The sequence below is a fragment of the Eleginops maclovinus genome, chromosome 18, assembly GCF_036324505.1.
Source record: "Eleginops maclovinus isolate JMC-PN-2008 ecotype Puerto Natales chromosome 18, JC_Emac_rtc_rv5, whole genome shotgun sequence".
Taxonomy (NCBI): Eukaryota; Metazoa; Chordata; class Actinopteri; order Perciformes; family Eleginopidae; genus Eleginops; species Eleginops maclovinus.
The window spans coordinates 24,239,394-24,253,345 of record NC_086366.1 but is presented as its reverse complement, the minus strand read 5'-3'; the positions used below and the strand labels follow the sequence as shown (position 1 = coordinate 24,253,345).

Sequence of the window (13,952 nt, the reverse complement as noted above, 5' to 3'; positions counted from 1 at the left end):
TCTGGATCATGAGTCATGCCTGAACCTGTTTCCATGGTCCCAACTGATGCCCATGTTGTTACTTTTCGGCGGCACCTGGTAGATTTTTAACACCCCGACTTATCTTTATGTAACTACTAATTATTAATTTGTCATTCGTGTTGTGCATTTGTTACCATTTTCAAATCCTTACACACAACACTTTTGCTCTCCCCAAGATTTCTTCCAATTTTCATCATAAAATTGCGGGGTTTCCTGGTGGTTTTTTCCAGTCTGCTGCAAGGGTCTATGGACAGAGGGTGTCGTAAGCTGTACAAATTGTAAAGCCTCATGAGACGAATGTAAAATCTGTTGTATAGGGCTGTAGAAATACAAAAATAATCAATACATTTACTGAATGTATCACCTCAGCTGACATGCTTTTTAAATGATCACTGTCATCAGTTTTAAGTCTTTTCTTTCATCTTCAGTACTGGATTCCACTCCAATCAGATACTCAATCAATGTTCCTCTTTTTCTTTTTCTCATGGCTTCTTGGGGGTCAGTTTTGAGATAAATATATCCCCCATCAGGAGTGTGTATCCCTGCTTCACACTGAATAGTGACAGGAATATGTTATTAAGTCCCACTGAATTAGAGGTATGTTTGTTTGTCGGTTTGGATTTGTTAAGCGTCATTGTAATAAAGTGCTTGCTGGAATTCAGTTAGTGCTCAAGAAAAATTATGCTCTAAACAAACTGCGAACGTTTACAGCCGGATGCATGCATGGCGAAGTGCAACTACATGACTTCCTCTAAAATTCAGTAGGTCTAAATAATTGTGTGGGATGTGGCGCTTATGGTTTCACTAAGCTTCTGTTTAACTGATCGCTGTGGAAAGGGATGGGCAGAGGGATCAGTGTTTGAAGGGCACGGTCATCAAAATCCAATTTCTTTCATCTCTGTATACCTGCAAAGGGCCATTAAAGGAAATTGTAGGGAGAGTGTGTATAATGGTGTGTTTAACCTCAGGCTCTAGGGGACATCTTTTTGACTATAAGCAGATTCCGGGCGAGGCGCAAATCAAATTATGAAAATGACAGCCGGTGACATATCCAGACAGAGAGGCCACTTAGGTGAATGAAAGAAGCCGCAAAGTGTGGAACTATATTCACAATATGTGTTTGCTTTTTATACGAACTCATATGCAGTTAGATATTATTTAACTGGCAACACATTCTCTTTCATTTTTGCAGTCACAGACGTAGATACAGCTTAAGAACTGAGCATGATAATAAATTCTCTCCAAAATTAATTCAATGGCCTATTACTTTGAGACCACCGTTACATGGCTGTGATTCAGGATTTTGTACCCTGTCTTTTTGGTGCACATTTACACGATTAAAACGGTTTGATTTACATTTTGTAGGTGTGTTATTTTCATCAATTGAATACTAAGGATAAACGCTAATGCTCGACAGTAGAAGAACAAATATCTTGATTTGGGTATTTATTGCACCGTTATCCTTCACTCCTGTGTCTGAGGATGTACACACAGAGAGGAACAAAGCAGAGACACAAACAGCGTTTTTCTAGGGGAAACTCTGCTCTCCCCTGGACAATATTCTAATACATTTTTTTTTAAAACAACACCCTGAAGAAGTTCAGTTGTCAAGATGTGTTGACAAATTGCTGCAGGTTAGGGAAATCAACTCAACACTCTTTTGGACTGTCTTCCTTGTTACGGAATCACACTGGAGCTGTTCTTGGCTTCAGAAGAAGGAATATTTCCCTTAAATAGTTTTAGCCAACATCTAACTACAGCAGCAGCAGCTAATGTAAACCAATCAGAAAGCCTGTGTTCTAATAAGCTCAGCAAACTTAAATGCAAAAGGAAACAAAGTTGAAAACCTTAGTTATAGTATCAAGGTACACTCATTTGTTTGCAAAAACATGACCTTTGTCTGTACAAGCCACTGCCGCTGCTGCATGTAGCTGCTACATTTTAGTGTACACAATTTTAGATCCATAAGCAGTGTTTTCTTATTGTTAAACTCACTTTCCCAATGGGTTTGCTGGCTTACTATCTCTCTTTCTCTGACTCTGCCTCTTCCTATTCCTCATCTCCCTTGGTAGCGGATTAACTACAGCAGTTTAAAGCTCAGTCTCTTGTCACAGATGTTGGCTTTGAGATTTAAATGAGCTCTCTGTGGTGAGCGAAGTGAATTAAAAAGGAGAGGAAATGTAAACCTGAAGAGGCCTTAAAATCGCATTTCATCACGGATTGGATAGAAAAAGCATGAAAAGAAGTAGGGCCCATTTGCAACCAACCAAATTGCAGCAGTGAGTCTGGACAAACACTGCAGGCAGCAAGAAATAGTATCAGCTGTTTAACAAGCACTGAATATCAGAAAAAACTGCTGATATCACCAGTGTGCCCGTCTGATGAACAACTTCAACTGATGGTGAATCCGGGCTCTGTACAGGAACAGAGTCACAGCACAGGTAGCCGTGGTAAAATGATTTAGTTTCAACTGTTTAGATCTCGGGTATGTTATTACAACTGAGCATTGTGGCTGTTCTATCTACTAGCATTGTGCAATCCAAGCTTGTCACTAAGTTCAGGGACCTCAATCTCACCAGCGACTTCTGTAAATGGATTCTGAACTTCCTGAAGTGCCGACCCCAGCCAGTGCAGATGGGCATCATCACATCTTCCATCCTGACCCTCAATACCGGAGTCCCTCAGGGCTGCATGCTCAGTCCTCTTCTTTACTCAAGTTTGCTGACAACCGACTGTCATAAGACTGATCCCTGAGAGGAACAAAACAACTAAAAGAGAGATGTTCAGAGACCTGACATCAGAAGACCAGACATCTTGTTGTCAGGACAACAACCCTGCAATCTTAAGGTCAGCCAAACTAAGAAGCTGATTGTCGATTAGAGAGGGCAAATTCAAGAGTCACACATCCTGATCGCCATTCACAGGATTACGGTGGAGAGAGTCAGCTGCTTTAGGTTCTTCAGGGTTCATATCACCGGTGAACTGACTTGGAATCATCACATCAATCTCATCACAAGGACAGCTCAACAGAGGATGTTCAAAGTGGACTCCAGGGTACTCAGCAACTTATTATGTTCTCTTATGTGCTTCCATATCTCTGACTAGAGAAAGTTGTTGCTCCTGTTGCTCTACAAAGGTGTCCGCTACTAAAGGCACAGTTCATTTTCCACATATATTGGTCTTCTGACATTGCATGACTTTGCCTTCCCCCTTTTCCCCTTTCATTTTTCCAAAACATGCCTACATTAGCAAGTTGTGTCAGCTCCAACATGTATTATCATTTGCATGGCATGGCTTTGTGCAAACCTGATGCATTTAAACCATGTTTAACCAGCAAACTGAAATGTTTAAGGGTATTTGGAGGATATGAACAAAGGCTTATTTTTGCTACTTTATTTTGTACTATATGCAGTTTTGTCGTACTGCTCTAATTTAGTTCCCCCTCGGCAGGGTTGTTTATTGTGGCTGAATGAGAAAAAGATGGGATGCTGAGCGACCCACACACCCAGTGCACCAAACATCTAGCTAAGTAGGACAGTGAAATGGATGGGCCTGTGTGTGGAGGTGACCTACATAAATGAATGTGGACAGAGATTCCTTCCACACCTGAACTGAGCTGTGATGTGGGTGTGAAACTCAGCAAAAAGGACACACAATGTGCTCACACGTACACGAAAAAAAAAATCTGATGTGATGATCCACATAGATGGCCATCCATGCAAGTATTACTGGACCCATCTTAGGGATAAACTGTTGTTGCTAAAGAGGAGAGAAATGTTCAATTCTGATGCTTTGACTCAGATTCTCATTCACTGGCATGTTTGCTTATCATATTATTGTCTTCCAAGAAAAGTTCTAGGTTTTTTACACCTTTGTTGTTTTCAACCATTGGTGATGAAAACAATTGTGTCTGTTTTAGTACAGAAACAGGGAGTCAGATACGTCTGCTGTTGTATTAGTCCAGTAAGTCAGCAACAAAAGACATTATACATGTTTTAAACAGTAATGGGCAAGTTACTTCCCAAATGTAATACAGTACATATTACTTATTAGTGCAGCAGTGGCTCAGTCAGTAGGGGCTTGGACTGGGAATCGTAGGGTCGCCGGTTCAAGTCCCCAAACAGACTTGAAATATGGGAGGTTGACTGCTACTTGGAGAGGTCCCAGTTCACCTCCTAGGCCCTGCTGTGGTGCCCTTGAGCAAGGCACCGGACACCTCCGATCCCCCCTCCCCATTGCTCCCCGGGCGCTGCATGATAGCTGCCCACTGCTCCTAGTACTAGAATGGGTTAAATGCAGAGGAATAATTTCACTGTGTGTGCTCTGCTGTGTGCATGTATGTGACAATAAAGAGGGTTTCATCCTCCGATTCTATCCATCTATTACTGTCTTTTTAAAGTAATAAGTTACATTACATTATTACTGTCTCTGAACTGTAATGCGTTACACTATTTTTGAGCTACTTTCACCAAAATACCCGCAAAAGTATGGTTTAAATGTTGAAATGTAGTTTATTGCAGCTCAATATTTAAAGCTATCTATCTATCTTGCCGTATGCTGAAAATTAGGAAAAGAGCTAGAAATTAAACATATTCTCTGTTTAAGTGGGCTGAATAATATGTGATACCGGTAACATTACGTCTCTGTGTGTTATTAATAACATGTTAGTGGAGCCTCTGCATGGCCCTGTAACCTGCTGTATATGAACGAGTCTCTATTCAACGTTAGCTCACCTTGTCATTGGTGTGTTAACGGGGATTTGCTGACAAGCTTTCTAAAGAGGACGGGGGGTGCAGATCTTCAACTCTGCCACGAGTCTCTCAACTTCTCGGGGTTCAAGAGGCATGCAGCCCGAGAGAAAGTTACCTTCTGTTGCTTCGGCCTGCGCGCACTCGTGTGTTTTTCTTTTCTTTTGTTTGTGAATTCTTAAAAACTAAACACCACATCATGTCGGGTTAAAATGTGTTGTAACTGCGTTACTGAGAATTGTACGGGTATTATATTACCCAAATTTCAGAAGTAATGCGTTATATTACTGCGTTACAGCAAAAAGTAATATATTACTGTAACTCCGTTACTTTTGTAACGCGTTACACCCAACTCTGGTTTTAACCACATGATTAAGCACATGTCTAAACCACTTTGGTAAACAAATGTTAAAAAAAACATGGCTTACAAAACTATTTTAAAATGGAAACTATTTCTTCACCTCTAAGTGAAAACACAGAGATTAAAAAGTCCTGTGTGGAAAAGTCTCTTTTTTTTAAGCTTGAGAGTACCAGATGGAGACCAAACCCAAAAGTCCTGAGTTGTTTTAATGGTTCATATAGCAACAGATCAGAAATGTATTTTGACCTTAAACCAATCAGAGCTTCATTAACAACCTGCAAAACAAGTCAGCATTCAACTATTCACACACATTCCTTTAGTGGTCCCTCCTGCTCGGGTAAACTAACAGTCACACACATTCACATACCATTGGCCATGCCATAGGGAGTCATTTGGGATTAACAAATACACATCAACATGTTGACTTCAGGGTTGAGGATCAAACCATTAACCTTTCAATTGGAGGAAGACCAGCCACCCCATATTGTGATATTTAGTTTTCACCCAGTCTTTTTTACATTCAGTTTAGTCTTTGTTCCCGTCTGTGGTACTTATTTCAGTTTGTGTGTTCATTGTTTCCTGATCCTCTGCTGTGCTTGCTATGCACCAGAGAGGGATGTATTTAAAGTGTGGAAACGATTACAAGCCCCCGCTCAATATTCCAGGTAAGAAGAGTGTAATCAAATATACATTTGTTTATGTCTCCTGTGAGAGCTCCACTTACATCCAAATACAGCGCTGGTAATCAGCAGCCGCACTGTTGAAACTCAGGAATGAGGATGTGGTGAGGGAGACATCCACGGACCCTCTGAGATAACACCATCCAGACTCCAATGTCTCATCTGTCACACGTAGATTGCTATTAAAGCTGTCTGAGAGCATTGCCATCATCTAATTAGAAAAGCGATCTCTCTCCCTGTCTGTCTTGTTGGTGTAATCTCTCTGCCACCTCTCCCTCTCTTTGTTTCCTCTCTGTTTACCTCTCTGTCTCTCTCTCTCGCTCCTGCTTACTTCATCGGTCATGCCAATTGATTTCTTTGAGAAAAGCCTCTCATGGTTTTCGCCTTGATGTGTCTCGTGTAATTAAAGGCCAAATTGTTTTGATGCCAGTGTAATCACATTAGTGTGTTATTGCGGGAGAGTAAAGATGGGAAGAGAGAAGGGTGAAATTGGACTTTTTTTGCTTCACATCCACAACCTGCTACCACAGTGTAAATGTGTATGTGTGTGTTGTGTGTGTGTTTGGGTTTGTTATTATGAGCGTAGAGCTGCCATTGGTGCTCAAAATCGGGGGCCATGGTGTTCCATTAGCCTTTCTGTCAAATGGTGAAGGAGGGCAAAGCTGATAGACACAGCTAGTCAGAGAGAGGAATCTGTGGCTCTGAGAATATTTGATTTGGTTGTACTTAATATATGTCGATATGAGGGGATAATATTTCATTAGGACTATTCTGAAGTTCTGAATATTAAAATGGTGATATAAAAGAGATAAGGATGGTGGTGGTGGTGGTGGTGGTGGTGGTGGTGGTGGTTGTGAAGGACCAGGGTGGAAAAAAATGACAAAGGAGTCCCATTTACCTATTTATTTTGTACATACAAACCCGAAAAAAAATAAGAGACGACTTCAGCATTATCAGTTTCTCTTGTTTTATTATTCATAGGTATGTCTTTGAGTTAAATTGAGTTTTTGTGTTGTATTCTATAAACTACTGACAATTTTCTTTGTGTTGGAATTCAACAAACACTGCAATGGCTGCCATACATGTAGAGATAAAGGTTTAAGAACAATTTCGAGTGGTCTCTTTATTTTTTCAGAGCTGTATATAATCTAGAGCCTAATTATAATTGAATCAACAAAGAACTTCAAAAAACATGTTGAGGGATCCATTGACAAGGAGAAAAATGCCTTCCTTTCCACTCTGCAGGAAATGATAACCATGCTAATGAGTCCATTGTTAAATGCAGGAGAGCAAAGACATAGCTCTACTTAAACGAGGGGCAGCATGGCTGAAGTAACCGGCACATTTACTGAGACTGATTTGATTGAGCAGATCAACCTTTTGCCAGGTGGAAATTGAGCTGCTAGACACTGACAACAGTTTGGACGGAGGATGATGATGAGGATGATAGTGGTTATTGTAGTGCTGGTGATAATGACTGTGGTGGTGGTCATGATGATTATAGTGGTGGTGATGGTTATGATGGTGTTGTTGGGGGTTATATTGGTTGTGGTGGTGATGGTTATGATGATGGTGGAGGAACGAATGGTTGAACAGAGGGATGAAGGGTGGAAGACATGAATGGATAAAGGAGTCTAGGAAGGGAAGAATGAAATGAAGGAGGGATGAAGGGATTTGGTTGGAAGGGGAATCGATGAAGGTTAGGGAAATGAAGGGTGGGTTTTAAAAACAATCATGGTCGGATGTGTTGACTCGGTATGAGCAGCTGTAGCAGGGTTAGGATGTGGTTGAAGCGTGACTTTGCCCCAGAACCTAAAGGCTTAATTTGCTGCGCTGATATGCTTTCTCATTTTAAAAAAAGTAATGGATGAAGAAAAGTCATCAGGTCATTAGGTGTTATAATTATTTGTTCTGTTACCTTCACTGCTTGCCATTTTCTGTCTTCACTCTCTGCAAGGGTATTTGATTCTCATGCTGAAGTTCATCTTTCGACATATCATATGTCCTCAATATTTACTTTGGCTCAAACGTGCAGATAGGCCCTGAGGTATTCCAAACCCAATCTGTTGACAGCAGTAGGAGTCAAAACAGCACGAGTCTACCTCAAGTCGGTTCCATTACTTCCGACATTCAGCAGACATTGACTCTGGTAAATCCCTTCACTGCTTCTTCCCTTTCTAACTGAGTCAGAGTTACTCCATCAGAAAAGGCTTTTTCCTGTCCTCCTCTTCCTCCACCCTACCTCTCATTCACCTTGTGTGTTTCTCTCTGCTTCTATCAGTCTGCTAAATGTATTTCACTCTGCTCATTACAATGTCGTGAGATGGCTTGCTGCTTCAATCGATCCCCCTGTCCACTCTCATTTACTTTACACCGCATCCGGCTCCTAAAGAGCTGAACTGACTTTTTTCCTGCCTCTTCCTCCTCTCTCATTTTTCTTGTTTTTGATTAGGATGATGTGTAAATAAGGCCAAAAGCTCCCATTGGTAAATGCTAATCTGTTTATTGACGCATTTGATCATTTCTCCCATAAATCATCCCAAGGTGACACCAGACTCTTGGGTTTTGCTTCTGAAAGTTTTGCATGTGCACTCCTTACACATTTACTCTCTTGAAGTTATACTATTTATATAAATATATAATATGTATGTACCATTATATTAGGCTTACATAAAAACTGTTGGTGGTTCTTGGAGAATCAGTGTTTTTCTCGGGTTGGAGGAAGGATAGAAAACTATGCATTCAAACTGGACTTTTTATGGAAAATGCTATATCTCTAGATAGCTTTAACATATGTTATCTGTCCCACCATCCTGCTGGTTTACCCATCATGTGTGGGTATAGTGGGAGGGAGAGGTTGTTGCTTTATGTTTATGAGTAAATGTATTTTCAATTTAGATAGTGTAACCTGTTCTCTTTGGTTTGTTAGGTCATAACCTTGTAATGACTAAAGCACCACAATTTAGATTAAGGGAAATGATTCATGCTGCAAACATGACTGTAGAGGTGACGAGAGAGGCTCAAAATGCACAGTTTGTAAATGCAAATGTTTTTATAAAACAGATGAAAGTAATCAGTCCTAATGATGTCACAGCACCCCGCTGTGCAAACCCTGCTCCAACCAGCGTTCAATTAACACACACAAATAAACATACACACACACACACTTATTATTCACAAAAGACAAAGTCAACATGACAAATATGTTACACGTCACACAAACCCAGTATTTGGATTTAAAATCATATGAAAACTGCAATTCTTATTTTAATTATATCACACTAGTGAGCATATTTTGACATGTTGCTAATTCATGTAATTTGTGTGGTTTGCACATTTTTAAATAATGTCAGTTCTATTTATTAGTATATTCTGTTTTATTAGTATGGCCTGTTCTTCTTTCATAATTTAAGTCTTATTTGTTTATTTTTCACATTTTTAAACTCCATATTACATTTAAGTTTCCGTTATAACTTGATTCTATAGAACAAAGTTTCCTACTCTGTTTTGAATCATGCTAGGATTGTTGTGGATGTAAGCAGATGTCAGGCTTTGATTTGTTGAGTAGGTGAGCAAGTGGACATACACATACACACACACACACACACACACACACACACACACACACACACACACACACACACACACACACACACACACACAGCTCCCATGGGCTCTTCCATTGATGGAGTGTATAAATTGGGTGCCATTTGTGACAATGCTGTCATAGTGTGTGTCTGTATGTAAATGACTTCGCACACTCGGGAGTAAATTGAACGTGGGTGCAGAAAAATGGAACAGTAGAAAAAAAGAGAGAGAGAAAAATAAAGGAGCATAAAGCAGGAGTACCCTAATGGAGAGGAACAAACAAATGTGCTGCCAGTGTTTCTCATAAACTTTGAGTGACTGAATTTCTCCCATTGTCACTGGTTTTTATTAGCTGCACAGTCGCCAGTAACAGAATATTTACTAACCCACAGTTAGGAACAGCGGCTGTTATATCCATGCTTACATATTGGACTCTCTGTAGGCTTTGGTTTTTTATCAGAGGAAAAATGTGTGTGATATTTAGTGTACTTCTCTTTTTATTGCCAGACTAATCAATATGCCCAGACATTGTTAATACATTTAGAATATCTTGCTTCCTGCTGCTGTGGATGTAATTTTTTATTTGGGAGCTGGACGGAGTTAAAAGAAGGTAAATCAAACCATGCCTGAGAAAACACATGATAGGTCTGAAAGACTTTAAAGTACGGGATAATGTGCAGGGATGCGTTCATTCATGAAAAATAATACTATTGGGGTGTTCTTTTTCATGAATGACCACCTCGCTGTACATTATCCTGCTTATTACATAGACACATACTAAATAAACTGAAAATGTTACTCCCTTACGAATTAAAAATGATTTTATTGGCTTAAAAAATATCGTATTGCTTCTACTTAGAAAAAAATAATCCGTTCCACAGCACACCAACGCATGGAACAGTGGCAACAACGTCAGTTAAAATGATCGGTCCAAGTCCGATCATAGTTTCTTTTCCGCTAACGTCCTTAAACACTGCCAGAGCAGCCCATACTGATTTTCTGTTAGTGTTTACTTCCTGTCTGCCTTTTTCTGGTGATTTATGTGACGTCGAACACCCTGTCTTTTAACCTAGTTCCTTCTCTCACTTGATCCTCATAGCAAAGGTCATTATTTTTCTAAACAGTGGTGTGTTATCGAGTATTAAAATCCTTTGAAATTTCAAATTGACTAATCGAGTATCCTACTAAGCTGTGTAATACACATAGTTATGTACTGTATTAAAGTTCCTTGCAAGCTCGGTAACACAAAGTGACTGTGTGTGTGTGTGTGTGTGTGTGTGTGTGTGTGTGTGTGTGTGTGTGTGTGTGTGTGTGTGTGTGTGTGTGTGTGTGTGTGTGTGTGTGTGTGTGTGTGTGTGTGTGTGTGTGTGTGTGTGTGTGTGCGCGCGCGCGTGTGCGTGCGCGTGTGGGCATGCGGGCGTGCCCAGCAAATCATCATAAGTGTGGATGCAATCCTACGCCATCATAACTCCCTCTAGCTCTTATTAACCACTTCTGATTGGAAATTGCATGTTGTTGAGAGGACAGGTAAAACGTGACAGCTGACATTAAGATATGTTAGAGATAAAAATATTTCTTGTCTTTCCGACTTCAGGAAAGTTTGCAGTGGTGTACTGCTTGTTGTACAAAATAAAGATGGAGGAACATTTGTAAAAAAGAATAAGGGGTGAGTTTTTTTGGATTTACGTTTACCCATTTGGATTGTCTAACCAGTATTGCTATTTGGAAAGGTGTTTATGGTCTACAATATAAAACGTCTACTGAGCATTGCTCCAGATGTACATGGAAAAGATTTGATGACATCATGTCAACCGTCTCTTCAATCTGGATGAAACCTGGATGGATTCACAGGTGTGTTCACCACCATGTTTGACCATTGTTTTGTTGAGGCCACATGGAGATGATGCCTGGATTAATTCTATTTGTGAGGTATCTCTCTTGTTATTCTCAAGTCTCATTAACACTTGTTTGCAACCATAGTTTTTAAGACGCGTCAAAGCTGCGGTCATTCACCAATGGGGTGTTTACTGGTGTATGTCATGTTAAAATCAGGTAAGCTTGTATTAGGAAGTCTGGAAGTGGTAGAATGCTAACTAATTTCCGTTATTCCTGTACCACGCCTTGAGTTATTTCTGTTACTGTGCATTGTGACGTAGTATTTTGTCTAGATTATGGTTTGAAATGTAGTCAATTGAGCGTAAATACAGTCTTAATTCTCTTAATTTGGTAAAAATGTACCTCAGAAGAAAAAGACTGGACCCCGTATACAAATATCATCAAAGCAGAAACACACTTAATGATTTATGGTTATCATATGTAGTTATTTGTTTTTATGGACCAAGTGTTTAGCCCCTGCTATTATAAATACGCTCCCCCTTGGCTCCCCAAGCCACAATTATCTGCTGCCGCTTCTGGTCACAGTGAGTGACATTCTATTTGTCGTTGCTCTCTGCTCTGTTGTTGGAGCTTTGCTGATCCACTCCCATGATTTGCTGTCTGCATGGTGGCCTGTAATTGGCTGCTCAGTTTCATACTTCAATCAACATCATGCTGGCAAGTTGGATGTATTTTGTGGCTCGCTTTATTTCTCGTTAGTGTTGTATTCATTTGTTGAATGCTTTCTTTGTATATATGAACTTTTGTTTGTGGATTTACATTTTATGAATAATAGCAATGCCATCTTACATCTTTCTGTTAAATGTGGTGAATTGTACCAAGAATTCTGTATTGCAGGTAAACAATGTAAGTTTGATTTCCTAAAAAGTCCACAAATTATTTTTTTCCAATATTAAATTGAGGAGAAAGTACGACTTTGTAAAGAAAAAAAGGAGTTTAGCTAGTCCATTAATTCTAATAGTCATGGCATTAATCAATACTAGGTGCAGAAATATAACCAAGGTTTAACTTACGGCAAATCAAGTCATCACAATATGAATCAATGGTTTCAGAGTTCACTGGTGACCATGTTTCAAATGTGCAAGTCCTCCATATTAAACAGCAATACAACTGTTTTAGGTCTTGGGTAGAACACGGTTTCCCCTGAGTGAGATTGGGGCATCCCTAACCCTAACCTCCCTAACCCTAACCAATGAGTGTCTGAGAACTACCAAAATCATAACATGGACTGTTTCTAGAAAACTTCTGACTATTTGTTGGATGATCTATCCCCCAGACATCCTCTCTTGGCAGATTTGATGGCTCTCACATCAACCTCCTTTGCTCACGTTGGAATAGTCACAATTACTTTGGCCACTAGAGGTCTGTTGTCTCTTGAAATCTAAGATGTCATTTAGCTGCTTAGCTACTTTACCATCAACTTAGTACAATAACCATCTCAGAATTTGTTTTTTTTTTAATACATCATGTACAGATATTACAGTGAACTTGAATTTCTACAACCCCCTTTTTTCTATCTCCGATCTCTGTTACACCTGCGCTCTTATTTTGTCATGCTCCATCCCATCAGCCCTATCGCTCACGATGCCACCCATCCTGGTTTCTGTATGTTGGCTGCCGGGCTCTTTGACAAATTGCCCCTGACAGCTGGTTTGTTGGCTGTCAGTGGTGGCTAGGGGACCTATAAGGAGGAGAAGGAGAAGGGAAAGGCAAGAAGGGGAGGTGACAGGGAATGAAGAGATTAGATATTTTTATTTTGTTTTCAGGTTTTCATTCTAATGGTCCACCAGAACAAGTGAGAGCTAATGCTAGACTACGTCCACCTGAGTGATGTTTCCTTACTCAAAGTAACTTGAATATCCATTGTTCTATTAGATGGTTTTTCTCTACAATGCTTTATTCTTTCTTCCCTTCTTCAATTCATGTAGTGTGAAGTGGGGTTATTAGAGCTCAGAACTGTATATAGCTGCAGCAGATGTGCATTTGTTCCTGAAAGTGCTACAGCAGAGGCAATAGAGGGTGACTGAATAGAGTTAGGAATGGAAGATTGGGAAGATGGTAATTTCCCCCCTAACAATCTACAGTGTAAACAGTGCTCCTCTCAGATGCACATTCACAGTCTTTCCAAAGCACAGTTAAACATCTTCATTTGTGCATTTAAGAGGAAATGGGGCATGAACTCAGAGTTGCATTGTTCTTCCAGGGTATGTTATTTTCAAAGATGTTTTGAATTCAGTTTCAGTGTATTATCATTATACATTGACTGTACATAATGTGGTAACTCAAAAAAAGGTCATTTTGTGTCAGATTACTCTCTAAGGTCAACATGGTTCTGAGAAGGACAGAAGTAAAGAACACAAAGTGCAATAAAGGAGGAATACAAACATACCATTCAAGAAATATACTTTGTGGGTTTGCTCTGTTTTCAACCATCAATATGTCTGATATGTATTTCTTTTGAATCTCAAATGCCTGTGTGACACTTGCCATTACTTCAAGCCTAAACTGGTTAGCTTCTCTCTTAAATAAAGCAAACACATTATAGAGTGGTGTAATGATGATGTATTTTTGACAAGAATGGAAGTAAGCATCGCAAGGGCAACCTTAGAAAAGGGAATGGGATTTTTTCTTTGCATTTCGGAATATTGCAGGAAATAA

General features: G+C 39.8%; 1 protein-coding gene across 4 annotated transcripts in view; it reads left to right on the top strand.

Moving 5' to 3' along the window:
- The window catches only part of LOC134879964 (RNA-binding protein Musashi homolog 2-like), a 141,699-nt gene that overhangs the window by 87,571 nt on the left and 40,176 nt on the right, over positions 1–13,952 (top strand). The window lies entirely within an intron of this gene.